The sequence below is a fragment of the Gordionus sp. m RMFG-2023 genome, chromosome 2, assembly GCF_954871325.1.
Source record: "Gordionus sp. m RMFG-2023 chromosome 2, tfGorSpeb1-WG-v2, whole genome shotgun sequence".
Lineage (NCBI taxonomy): Eukaryota > Metazoa > Nematomorpha > Gordioida > Chordodea > Parachordodidae > Gordionus > Gordionus sp. m RMFG-2023.
The window spans coordinates 18505477-18519482 of NC_088776.1; positions in this window are offsets into that span (position 1 = coordinate 18505477).

Below are 14006 nucleotides of genomic sequence, written 5' to 3' on the forward strand. Positions count from 1 at the left end.
TTGTAGACATAATAAAAGATTTAATAATAATATTCAAATAAAATATAATAAGATGAATGAAATTTTAGAATATATTCTCCAAAAATTTGTTTAATCTATGTGATCCTTTTTAAGCTTAGTTAGCTATTAAAAATTTGAATCCATTTACAGGAGCTTTTTAGAAATTAGATCATAAGCTGAATTCTTCAACCAAATACAGTCGAATATTCTTTTATGTAGTGTTGTTAAAAAGCCCAATTTGGGTCGTTTTTAAAAAACGGCCCAATTAAGATTATAGTCAAAATAATATTTTGTAAGCCTTAAGATTTGTCAAGTAGAATCCCAAACTTTTCTTCATCTATGAGCAAAATACCAGACTTCATGGGTGTCACGTCACTAGCCTTTAAAATCTCATGGGGCTCAACTAAAAATATATTTATAGAGGACTTCCCCATACCCCTTATTTTTCCGGCATTCGGCCCGCTTTCTGTTATGCGACCTCGTTTATTATATTATAATTTTTTTTAATTGAAATTTGCAAATAGATTCTGAATTTCATATTTTGCTATTTATGAGGCATACAAATATTGAAAGTAAAATAATACAAGACATTTCTAAAGATATTATTTTTTAATACAAAATATTTAGCCATTTCTTACAAATTAAATAGTTTCGATTGCGGATATAAAAAAAATTAACGTCTAAGGGATTAAAAAAGGTTAATTAATTAATACATTGCCTCAATTGATAATGGTTTTTAAAAACCACACAGGGCAATATATTCTTAGCATCTAATATAACGTTGTGCTACTATTTTAGACAATGTTTTAAAGAATGTACTAAAAAGGAAAAATTTGAAAACCTAACCAAATCAATAATTCTCCAAGAAGTTAATATAAACGATTAAACCAAATCATAAAACTATATGGTGGTTAGAGCTTCCTGAAAGCTAGTTAAGTAGTCGAGAAAATTATTTTGAGTTATATAATTTCTAAAAGATATCTTCCATTTTGATATATAAACGACTAGACAGCTGACCATTATTGCTTATCTAAATAATGCAATCAAATACTCTCAGCAGCAAGCGTAATAATCTTAAATAACATAGCCACACAAATAATATTTGTTGGCTAATTCGCAGTCAAAGCCAGGACACTCACAAGGTAAACTCATATCAGAATTTATTATGTTAGATAAATTGATAAAACAAAAAAACTAATAAATTTTAGAATAAATAATTATGCAAAAATATTGAAGCCTTGAGTTATTTATGTGGTAAGGATGCTATATTAAAAGAAATGAATCATTTAGTAACTAGAAAATAAGGACAATGATATGCTAAACGCAATTAAGATTTTATATATTATTGTCGCACCACATCTAGTTGGTATATGTGTCTTAAAATATTAGTAGTTTCTAATAATAACAAAATATTTACGTAACTGTTTTTCACTAAAAAAAATAGCTTTCCTAAAATCATGTAAAAGAAGAGAAGGAAAAAAAAGATATCTAATAAGAATTACATCCATTGTGGGATGAATAATAGGATGTTTAATTTTTTAATAATATTTTTTGTTAAAAATAAATAAAAGGCATTAAAGAATTGAATGCAAATTGTAACTTATATTTATTAACATGTAATAAAGTTTATTAGAATATTATCTCTAATACTAGTAGATAGCCCGTCATATTACATCCATTGTGGGATGAATAATAGGATGTTTAATTTTTTAATAATATTTTTTGTTAAAAATAAATAAAAGGCATTAAAGAATTGAATGCAAATTGTAACTTATATTTATTAACAAAAGCACTGTAATAAAGTTTATTAGAATATTATCTCTAATACTAGTAGATAGCCCGTGAAAAATGACGGCGAATGAGAATTTATTTCTTACTTTTATGCTAGATGTTACCTGTTATTTGAAAATAATATCCAATTTTTATTCTTTTTACCTCATGCCCCTTCAGGCCGGGTTCAATCCATTAAAACTAAGTGTAAATACTATTGTTTGAGTAAGAATAAATTTAAAGCTTTTACTTGATAATACCAATATTATTTATTAAATATTACTGATCACTTATACCTAATATTTAATATTAAAAAAAATTCCCAGGCAAAGTAAAAAGCCATAATAATTTTGAAAAATTCTTCCAAGCCCAATGAAAGATCATAATAATTTTGGTAGTTGAGAACTGAAATAAAATTCACAATGAAAAAAATACAATCAAAATCAGATTTTCATGGGCCTTGGTGTTTTAGGCCAATGTCTGACCCATAATTAATAGTAAAAAAATTATCAAGCGTCCAAGCTCATAATAATTTTGAAAAATTTTCCCCAAGCCCAGCCCAATATAAAAATATTTTCCAAGCCCAGCCCAACCCATAATAATTTTATAAAAAAATTATTATAAAACCTGGCCAACCCATAGTAATTTTTAAAATTTTTTCCCAAACCTGAAGATAGGTAAATCTCTTAAAACCATATCTATTTTTTATTCTATTTTAACCCAGCTCACCCCGACCAAGTCCAACCCATTAAGATACTATTTTTTTGAATAAAAATATATTTTAATTAGCTTTTATCTGAAGGCCATATATATTCTGTGTTAAATATTACACCTATGCCTAATATTAAAAAAATTCCCAAGCCAGGTCCTCGCACTTGAGAAAATTTCCTCAAAATCGCCAATGACCATAATAATTTTGATAGTTGAGAACTGAAATAAAATATATATAAAAAGTCACAATGCATTTAAAAATACAGTCAGAATATGAAAGTTGCATGAGCCTTGGTTTTTGATCAGGCCTTGCCATGTCCTCAAAAGAAATTTTCAGGCTAATTTCTAGCCCATATTTAAAATTAAATAATTTACAGGAATCTAAGACTATAATAATTATGAAAAATGTTTCTCAAGCTATGTCCAAGTCCATAATAATGGTGAAAAATATTTCCCAAGTCCAGAAAAACCCAAAATAATTTATTTTTTCTTTGGATCCAGAAAAATAGGTCTGATGTATGGGGTTTATAAGAATTAAATCTGTCTAATATGTTCATACTTTTTTGCCATTTTATATGGAAAATTTTTCAAAATCATCAAATGAAGGGTAAATATCTGATTTACCTATCATTCTACTGGTTAGCTCCTGGTATTTATATGAAATTCATTATATATAAGACTAAATACTATGGTTTGAGTAAGAATAAATTTAAGGCTTTTACTTGATAATACCAATATGTTAAATTTACTGATCATTTATACCTAATATTTAATATTTAAAAAAATTATCAGGTAAGGTACAAGCTCATAATAATTTTCCCCAAGCCCAGCCCAATATAATTTATAAAAATATTTTCCAGGCCCAGTCCAACTTATAATAAATTTTATAAAAAATTTTCTCAAGCCTGGCCAACCCATAGTAATTTTCAAAAATTTTTTCCAAACCTGGAGATAGGTAAATTTCTAAAAACCATATCTATTTTTTATTCTAACTTAACCCAGCTCACCCCCAGACCAAGGCCAACCCATTTAGACTAAGAGTGAATACTATTTTTTTGAATAAAAATAATATTTAAATTAGCTTTTACCTGAGGGCCATATAAATTGATATTACACCTATGCCTAATATTAAAAAAATTCCCAAACCAGATCCACGCACTTATAAAATTTTCTTAAACCTGCCAAAGACCATAATAATTTTGGTAGTTGAGAACTGAAATAAAATATATAAAAAGTCACAATGCATTTAAAAATACAATCAGAATATGAAAGTTGCATGGGCCTTGGTTTGTGATCAGGCCTGGCCATGTCTTCAAATATTTTCAGGCCAATTTCTAGCCCATATTTAAAATTAAAAAATTTTTTGAAAAATGTTTAGCAAGCTATGTCCAAGTCCAAATTAATTGTGAAGAATATTTACCATGCCCAGGAAAACTCAGAATAATTAATTTTTTCCTTGGATCCTGAAAAATAGTAAGGGGTTTATAAGAATTAAATTTGTCTAATATATGTATATATTAATTGATAAAATTTTTCAAAATTATCATCAAATGAATGGGAAATATCTGTACCTATCATTATATGAAATTTATGAATACATATTAAAGTACCATGCTGAAAATATGTTCATCCTAATTTAAATTTTAAACAAACCATCACCTTTATGATTTATTATTTAGTTACAAATTATCAAATTAAATTTAAGAAATTGATATTAAATTACAATAGAAAAAATAAAAAGATATTTTAAGTCATCAAATAATAGGTTAACTACAAATCATAGTCAAATTATATATAAGTAAAACAAAAATGTTATACATTTCATCAAAAATGTTATAATAAGTTAATACATTCTACAATTATGAAGTTATGAAAAAATATACAACACTATATTATAATAGATTGAATTATTTAATGGTAGTTGAAGTATTAGTAAGTGGACAATTTTTACAAAATTATTTAATTCTTTATTTTTTCCTTCAAAATATTATGCTAATAATCTCTGCAATTTCTCTTGGAATATCTATCAATTTTCTCTACCATACAATAAATATATTACAATAACTCAGATCCTAACATTAAAAGGTGCTGGAAAATAAGGATCTACTATATGTCAAACAATATATATGGTTAAAAGAAAATATTGATGCAAAATGTTATTAATTTTTGAAAATTTTAAGGATTTTTTTAAAACATTTTGGACGCAGCTTAAAATAAAATTTTAGTTAATTATTATTCAATACTTAAAATTATAAAAATAAAATTTGGTATCTATTCTATCTCCATTGGAATAATAATAAAAATTATTATTTTAGAAAGGAACTATTAAATATACACATGAGTTTCATATAAAACCTACACTTATCATAAAAAATTATTTAAATGCTTTTAAAACCTTCATAAATACTCTTTTAACTTCTCCCTAAACAATCAATCTTAATTGTTATGTATACCTAATAAATTAACCTGGATTTTGATCCTTGCCTCTAAATAGCCAATGGATACCACCACAGAGTTTGTGACACAATCAGGTTGACCTCATTTGATCTAAATCTATGATAGGAGGTCTTTGTTTAAAAGTGTATTTATGAAAGTCTTAAAAGCATTCAAATAATTTTATGATATAGAATAATATCTCATAAATTAATAAAAATAAAATTTGGTATCTAATCTATCTCTAGTTTTGGAATAATAATAAAAATGATCATTTTAGAAAGGAACTATTAAATATACACATGAGTTTCATATAAAACCTATCTAAATAACTTTTCTTTAAATCCAAAAAATTTATTGAATAATTAACTAAAATTTTATTATAAGCTGCATCCAAAATGTTTTAAAAAATCCTTAAAATTTTCACAAATTAATAACAACACTTTGGACACATTTATGTTTTAACAAAATTAAAATATTCAAAATGTTTATCAAAGTATACTTAACAAAATTGTTTTACCCCTAAATTCCTAGACATACTATGACATTAAAACTCTCCTTTATTCTACCCAGTTTGATTAAATATCTTTGAAGCAAATTTTATCTGTAGGTTAACTATATAATCTATAAAAAATTTAACCTTCATTAACCTTTTCTATAACCTTATGAAGATGGTAAAATGTGTTATAAAATTGAATGAATGTTAAGGTTGCTACATGATTATTATTGGACCTATTACCCTATAATCATTTTTATTGGACAAATTTTTTTTAAAAGAACACTATTGGCTAAATTTGATTGACGTTTTTTGAGGATTATTATTTGTTAATGTTTTGCCATGGCTCGTAGTTTACCGTATTGGTGAGGAAGATGGCTTAGCGATGGTGAAGAAGTTCTCTTTTCTTTGCTCAATGTGGTTTCGTTTTTGAAGATGATGTTGAAATTTCCTTGCTAGTAGTTTGCCATAAATAACCTGAAATAAAACGTGTAAATTGAAATTATAAAATAGAATTTACTGTTGTTGGTGAGGAAGATGGTTTAGCGATAGTGAAGTTCTCTTTTCTTAGCTCAATGTGGTTTCGTTTTTGAAGATGATGTTGTAATTTCCTTGCTTGGTTGTAGTAGGCCAAATTGAATTATAAAATCAATCATATTTTTAGTCATTCTACATTTAAAAAAATGAAAGGGATCATTAGGATTCTTTTCCTTATATAATGAAATAATATTTTCTTCATTTTTATGTTTAGATAAAGGAGTTAATTAAGCTTTGTTTGGCAACTGTATAATTTAAAATGTATAGATAATTTAAACTGATTACTTCATCTGTATAAATTGACTCTAATTGGATAATAATATGATTATCTTTACCCTTTAAAGACACTATTAAATATTATTTAAATTATAAACCTCTTTATTTGTTGATAAATTTCTAGATATTTCTTCTAGGTTATCAAAAATAAAACTATTGGGTATATTTTCTATTTGCTATATTTTGAAGAGAAATTTAATTAACATTCTACAGACAAACTATTAAAACTTATAAATTTTAAAATATTACGTTTCATTCATATTTAAAAAAAAATTATAGTTAAAAATTATAAAACCTGGGCTTCATTATCTAACAATGATATAATTTCTGGATAGGGGGCATCTAAATGAGATTGCTATTAATTATAAATATAGAAAATGATCTTGATTTATAAAAGAATCATATTTAAAAATTATAAAACCTGTGCTTCATCATCTAACAATGGTATAATTTCTGGATAGGGGGCATCTAAATGAGATTGCTATTAATTATAAATATAGAAAATGATCTTGATTTATTAAAATAATCATATTTAAAATATATATAACCTGGGCTTTATCATCTAACAATGGTATAATTTCTCGATAGGGGGCATCTAAATGGGATTGCTATTAATTATAAATATAGAAAATGATATTGATTTATTAAAATAATCATATTTAAAATATATAACCTGGGCTTTATCATCTAACAATGGTATAATTTCTGGATAGGGGGCATCTAAATGAGATTGCTATAAATTATAAATATAGAAAATGATCTTGATTTATAAAAGAATCATATTTAAAAATTATAAAACCTGGGCTTCATCATCTAACAATGGTACAATTTCTGGATAGGGGGCATCTAAATGAGATTGCTATTAATTATAAATATAGAAAATGATCTTGATTTATAAAAGAATCATATTTAAAAATTATAAAACCCGTGCTTCATCATCTAACAATGGTATAATTTCTGGATAGGGGGCATCTAAATGAGATTGCTATTAATTATAAATATAGAAAATGATCTAGATTTATAAAAGAATCATATTTAAAAATTATAAAACCTGAGCTTCATCATCTAACAATGGTATAATTTATGGATAGGGGGCAATTAAATGAGATTGCTATTAATTATAAATATAGAAAATGATCTTGATTTATTAATATAATCATATTTAAAATATATATAACCTGGGCTTTATCATCTAACAATGGTATAATTTCTGGATAGGGGGCATCTAAATGAGATTGCTATAAATTATAAATATAGAAAATGATCTTGATTTATAGAAGAATCATATTTAAAAATTATAAAACCTGGGCTTTATCATCTAACATTGGTATAATTTCTGGATAGGGGGCATCTAAATGAGATTGTTATTAATTATAAATATAGAAAATGATCTTGATTAATAAAAGAATCATATTTAAAAATTATAAAACCTGGGCTTCATCATCTAACAATGGTATAATTTCTGGATAGGGGGCATCTAAATGAGATTGCTATTAATTATAAATATAGAAAATGATCTTGATTTACAAAAGAATCATATTTAAAAATTATAAAACCTGGGATGATTTATTTTGTAATGATATGGTAATAGAGTGATGTGGTATGGTTTTATGGAAATGATTTGTGAATGAATGATTTAGTTTTCACGTTGATTACCATTGATCAAATTTGCTATAATCATTTTGATTGGAGAAATAATATTTAAAAGAAAACTATTGGCTAAATTTGATTGACATTTTTTGAGGATTATATATATAGATATTCTATAACTGTCAGATATATCTATAAAGTGGCATTTTATTTAATATTTTGTAACCAATTCTATATAATAGAGGATTATCAACTATATGTCTACTTACTTTTTATTAAGAAATTTCTTATACTTGTTTGGACCTTGGAATATTTTTAGGAAGAGGCATTGTAATTAAATTTAAAAATAGATTAGTGATTTAGAACGGTAGGCTTTAGTGGGGCTACTGCCATGCTCACACAATATTATTTTGGTTATAATCTAAATCGGGCCGTTTACTCAAATCAGACTTTTTAATAACACTATAGAAAGGTATAAGAATAAAATAATATATTATTTAGATCATAAAGAAATAGTAGTACAACTAAAGGAGTATAAAAATATTGTTGAGATTAAATGAAAATGAGTATGTATTTATCCAATGTCATAAGTACATTATCTGTGTTTGTTAATGATGTGGTTGTATATATATATTTGGACATGTTATGGGTAAGAGGTCATTTAAAACAGTTAAGGTAAAGATCAGCATTAGAAGTTGACAGGGCTTACCACTAAGTGGTGAGGGAGGGTATAAATCTTAAATTCATCTTTAATTATTGAACATCGAAAACTTCGTAAATTTATTAAGACTAGTTTCTAAAAATTGATAATTACTATACTTTAATAATTTGCAAATTTATCAAATATTAATTATTAATTTATGCCAAAAAATTTTGTTATAAATTATTAAATTTATATAATCGTGTAGCGTTGTGCATTTGGACAATAGCTCATCGTGTTGAGAAATATAGCATGCTTAGGTTGCATTTAATATTTTTTAGGCTCTTTTATAAATTTTAGAAAAATAATAAAATTATGAAACATGTCCGAAATCTTCTTTAAAATAATAAAGAAAAAAAACAAAAAAATACATAATCAAAAAACATATAATCAAAAAACACATAACCAAAAATCCGAAAAAAAGAAGTAGAAAACCAAAAAGAACAAAATACGAAAAATAACATCATTACATACTAGTCTTTTCATAAAAATTACCTAAATAAATAAATTTTGAATAAATTTTTACTCATATTTATTATCTATTATTTTTTTAAAAAAGAAAATTTTTGTATATGACAAAAATAGAACACTATTTTATTTTTACATTAAAAATAGCTTATGTTATTTTTTTCTTCAAAATTTATTTATTTATATTTTTTATTTTTTTAAAGTTTTCTCATCGTGATTTAGTGAATATGGTTTAGAAGAATTAAAACAAAGAATTATTGAGGTAAATTATTATTAAAATTGCATTTTAATTTTGTTTTTAATATAAATTACTAGTATGTTTTAGTAGTGCTGCAAAAGTTTCTAAAAAAATCTAGCGCGTTCACGTTCAAGTTCATTTTCAAAACGCGTTCACTTTCGTTTAAATTTTATGATAAATTTTTTAAAATGTATTTAATATAAATAAATGTCTTATATTTTTTAACACAATATATTAGCCATGTTAAAAATTTTTCTAAATAAATTTTAATAACAACTGTTTTTTCAAAATTTTCATCTGATAGATAGGAACACTTGGCAGTTAATATGGCATTAGTTATACTAAAAACTCGCTCAACAGGGGCAGATAAGGGAATGCTGTATTATACTTAATAAACAACTCTTTTAACGTGGGGAATTTATTAAAAACATTTATTGTTTTGTCCTTTGCTTCAAAAAAACCGGGATAAGTTATCCTCCTCCAATCCATCCTTTACTTACTAGTCAAAAAATGGATATCTCGAAATTAACAGTTCTTGCATTATCATTTCCATAGTTTTCAATGCATTTTTTCAATAACGATATAAATTTATTTTTTATAGGTTCGTTCTGTGGAAGCGAAGTTTTATCCACCATTGGAGCTTGAATATGGGATGTATAATGTAGAAAGAACATATTGATCTTCATATAAAAAAATCTTCATATAATAAAATCTTCAAAAAATTAAAATATATGCAATTAATTTGATAGTGATAGGTTTAATACCTTTTATTAATCCATTTAATACTAAGTCTATCAATGGTTGACCATTTATGCCACTAATTTTTTTAATTTTAAATAACTATCGTTATTGTTGGGACAAATAGCCCAAATGCATTTTTTCTTCAAATTTAATTATTTTACTTAGTTATATTATATTATATAAAATAAAATAATTAATATTACAATCAAATTTTGTTTTAAATTGGAACTTGAAGATTTAGAAACTGATACAATACTTTTTGGGCACATTATTCATATGGTAAGTATTGAATTACTTCCTTCATAGGATGTTACTCTAAAATAATCATATTTGGGCCATGGTAATGTTAATTCATCTGATTTTGAATTTTCAGAATCAGATGATGAGGATGAAATAATAATATCCATATTTATGCTGATCCAGGGTTGTGCATTTGACCGGTCAAATACGTTTCGGTCAATTGACCGATATTTGACCGGCCAAATATGGTCAAATACGGTCAAATGTGGTCAAATTCAAATATATTTTTTTAAAGTTAATATTAACTTTATTTTGAATATAATAGTAAAATGAATCTATAATATTAATTTTTTAAATTCATTCAATAACTAACGTGTAGCTATCTGTATCAGAGTCTTGTTCTGATTCATATTCAATATTATCATTTTCTTTAATATTTTTTAAACAATTTTCCTGATATCTTAGATCTTAAATCGATTTCTATTTTCATAAGAATATTAACCCAAATCGACCTATTTCTTTCTAAAGAAGAAGTAGAACTAGGAATTGTTAGTCTCTTAATGGGCAGGGTAGACAAAGTTTAATCTATTAACTTGAGGTCGGAATTGATTGTTTCTGGAAATTACTACTTTACACATATTTTGCTATATTAAACATGCTGTTTTTGCTTCTGAAATTAATTATATCACTTAAAATATTTTGGTCATCACTACCTTGTAAAATAGCTAATTCTTGAATTATATCACATACTTCATTAATTACACTACTAGTGAGTTCTCCTCTTGATATTGTGGACCCGAAAAATAAGCAAACATTGTGATCACATGTATTTACATCTTTTTTCCCTTTTTTAAACATATTTTTAATTTATTTTTCCTTTAAATTTTTTAGAGTATTTGACCGTATTTGACAGGTCAAATACTCCTCCGGTCAATTGACCGGTCAATTGACTGAATTTGACTGGTCAATTGACCGACTTGCCAACCCTGTGCTGATCTATTAAATTTAAACATAAACAATAATAGTATCAAATTAAAAAACTATAATAATGGTGTGTTAAAAAAAATTGAAATGTGAAAAGAAAAAACAGTTGATTATAAAATATAAGACTTTTTTCTAAGAAATTCGGATTAATATTAAATATTTCAAATAATTAAAAATAAAATGTTTTTTTTTTAAATTGAGGGAACGTTAAATTCGAACGCTTCGTCATAAAATGGAATTCATTATAAACGCGTTCGTTTACAACACTATGTTTTAGCATTAATTTAAGGAACAAGAAGGGTAAAATTTTCCATTCCTCATAATTTAGGCTTACATTGATACAAGATCTTCCAAATTATTTTGGCTTAAATTGTATTAAAAATATTAGATAGGCAAAATTGCTTTAGTTACTTATTCCTCTCTTAATATTCTAACTGTTTATGATTGAAATAATTTTGCCAGATATCTGTTTTACACCTATGTACAATTAAAGGCAATATAAATTAATGCTATAAATCAAGAAAATTGACATTAAATATTAAACTAACACACTTATACTAAACTATACATGCACAGGTTTATTCAATCTTTAATATATAGATTCACAAGGTTGTTAATCATTTGGAATCGATTACGGAAATTGTAAATATAATTGACTAAGAATTTTAGATAGTTAAGCCCACTCAATATTTTATTGATCATAAATTATAAGTAATCATTATAGCCGTATATAATTGACTAATTCATAATGTTTAAATATTATATTACAATATATTCCTACATTACTACAAACATAAGCAAGCATCTTAAAATAATTTGATGTAATCAGTAAAATATTTTCACTGCATTTTCATTCTTCATAATTTTAATTTAGGATTACATTTATAAAAATCTTGCAAATTATTTGAGAGCATATTGTTCCTATGCTAAAATAATTTTATAAATATTAGATGGATCCTTAGAATATCTCTATTAAAAACCTAAAGTTAATATTTAGAAATGATTAACAAAATGAACTAGCAACTAGTGTTGTTGAAAAGCCCAATTTGTCTATTTTTCAAAAGGCCCGATTAAGATTTTAGCTAAAATACTATTATGTTAGTATCGAGATTTGGCATATAGATGTCCAGGCATTTCTGCCAGCTAGCTATTAGCAAAATCTTTAGGCTTACATATTGTAATTTTGGTTTTAATCTTAATCTAGACGTTTTTTAAAATCCACCTGAATCAGGCTTTTTAACAACATTACTAGCAACAAACATGTATCCTTAAACTTTCAATTGATTCACCAAAAAATTTCTACACTAACCTCAATATAATATAGTATTTAATTTAAATGAAAATAATTGTGTGCACAAACTAATTTGAAATAAATTTATTCTGTTAAAAATATATACATATATAATATAATTAATTTGTGATAAATGCAGCAATATTATTTATAAAATAAATTTATTTCACTATATAAGATGCATAAGAAAATATAATGTTTATACAAATAAAGATAAAAATCTATAAAAAAAGGAGTTTCAAAAATATTATAAAAAAAATAGTTGTAAATAATATAATATGTATATAATAGATTAACTAATATCATATTTGTGTTTTATTAATTTTTTATTCTTTCTCTTCTAGCCAAAGCTGTAGGTTGGACATAGATGAATTTTTACTTTTCAATAACTCTCGATCCCTTTCGATAATAAGTTTTTTTATTATAAAAATAAAGCTGAAATTAGTTTGAATTTTAAAATTTTTCGAATAATTTTTAATTAAAATAATTTTGTTTCTTTATATATATCCTTGGATAAATCTTGTGCATCCTCTGATATCATTAATTTTAGTTCTCTAAATTATTATTGGAAAATGTTTCAATTTCATGGAAGCTATTTGAATTTTTATTTTTATTGTTATTATTATTTTTTTTATTTCACGATGAAAAAAATTATATTTTTTTTAAAATTTGTTTTAAGCCTAATTAAAAATTTATGATACTTGAAAGATGTCTTAAAACTTTTAGGTCTAGTAATAAATTGGCTCTGCCATCACAAAGAAAAATAAATGTGAAAATTTAAAAAAAATTATTTTAAACCTAGTTAAAAGTTTTTGATACTAAAAAGATGTTCAAACTTTTGGGACTAGTAATAAATTGGCACTATCATTATATTTTACTTCATGAGGATTTAAGCTTAGTTAAAAGTTTTTGATACTAAAAAAAATGATCTAAAACCTCTGGGTCTAGAATAAATTGGCACTGCCATTATTTTTTATTTCACGAATTTTTTTATATTTGTTTTAAGCCTAATTAAAAATTTTTGATAATAAAACGATGTTCTAAAACCTCTGGGTCTAGTAATAATTAGACATTTCTATTATATTTTATTCCACGAGGGAAAAAATAAATTTTTTTAATACGTTGTAAACCTAGTTAATTGTTTATGATACTAGAAAGATGATCTAAAACCTACAGGTCTAGTAATATATTGAGACTGCCATTATATTTTACCTATGAAGGAAAAATAAATTAAAAAATTTATTTTAAATTTATTTTAAGCCTAGTTAAGAGTTTTTAATACTAGATATTCTAAAACTTTTTGGACTAGTAATAAATTGGTGTTGCCCATATACCCCACGAGGAAAAAATTTGAAAATTTTATAAAATTTTGTATTAAGCTTAATTAAAAGCTTTTGATACTAAAAAGATGCTCTAAAGCCTCTGGGTCTAGTAATAATTTGGCACGGAAAAAATAAAATTATTTAGAACGTTGTTTTAAACCTAGTTATAAGTTTATACTAGAAAGATGTTCTAAACCTTTGGGTCTAGT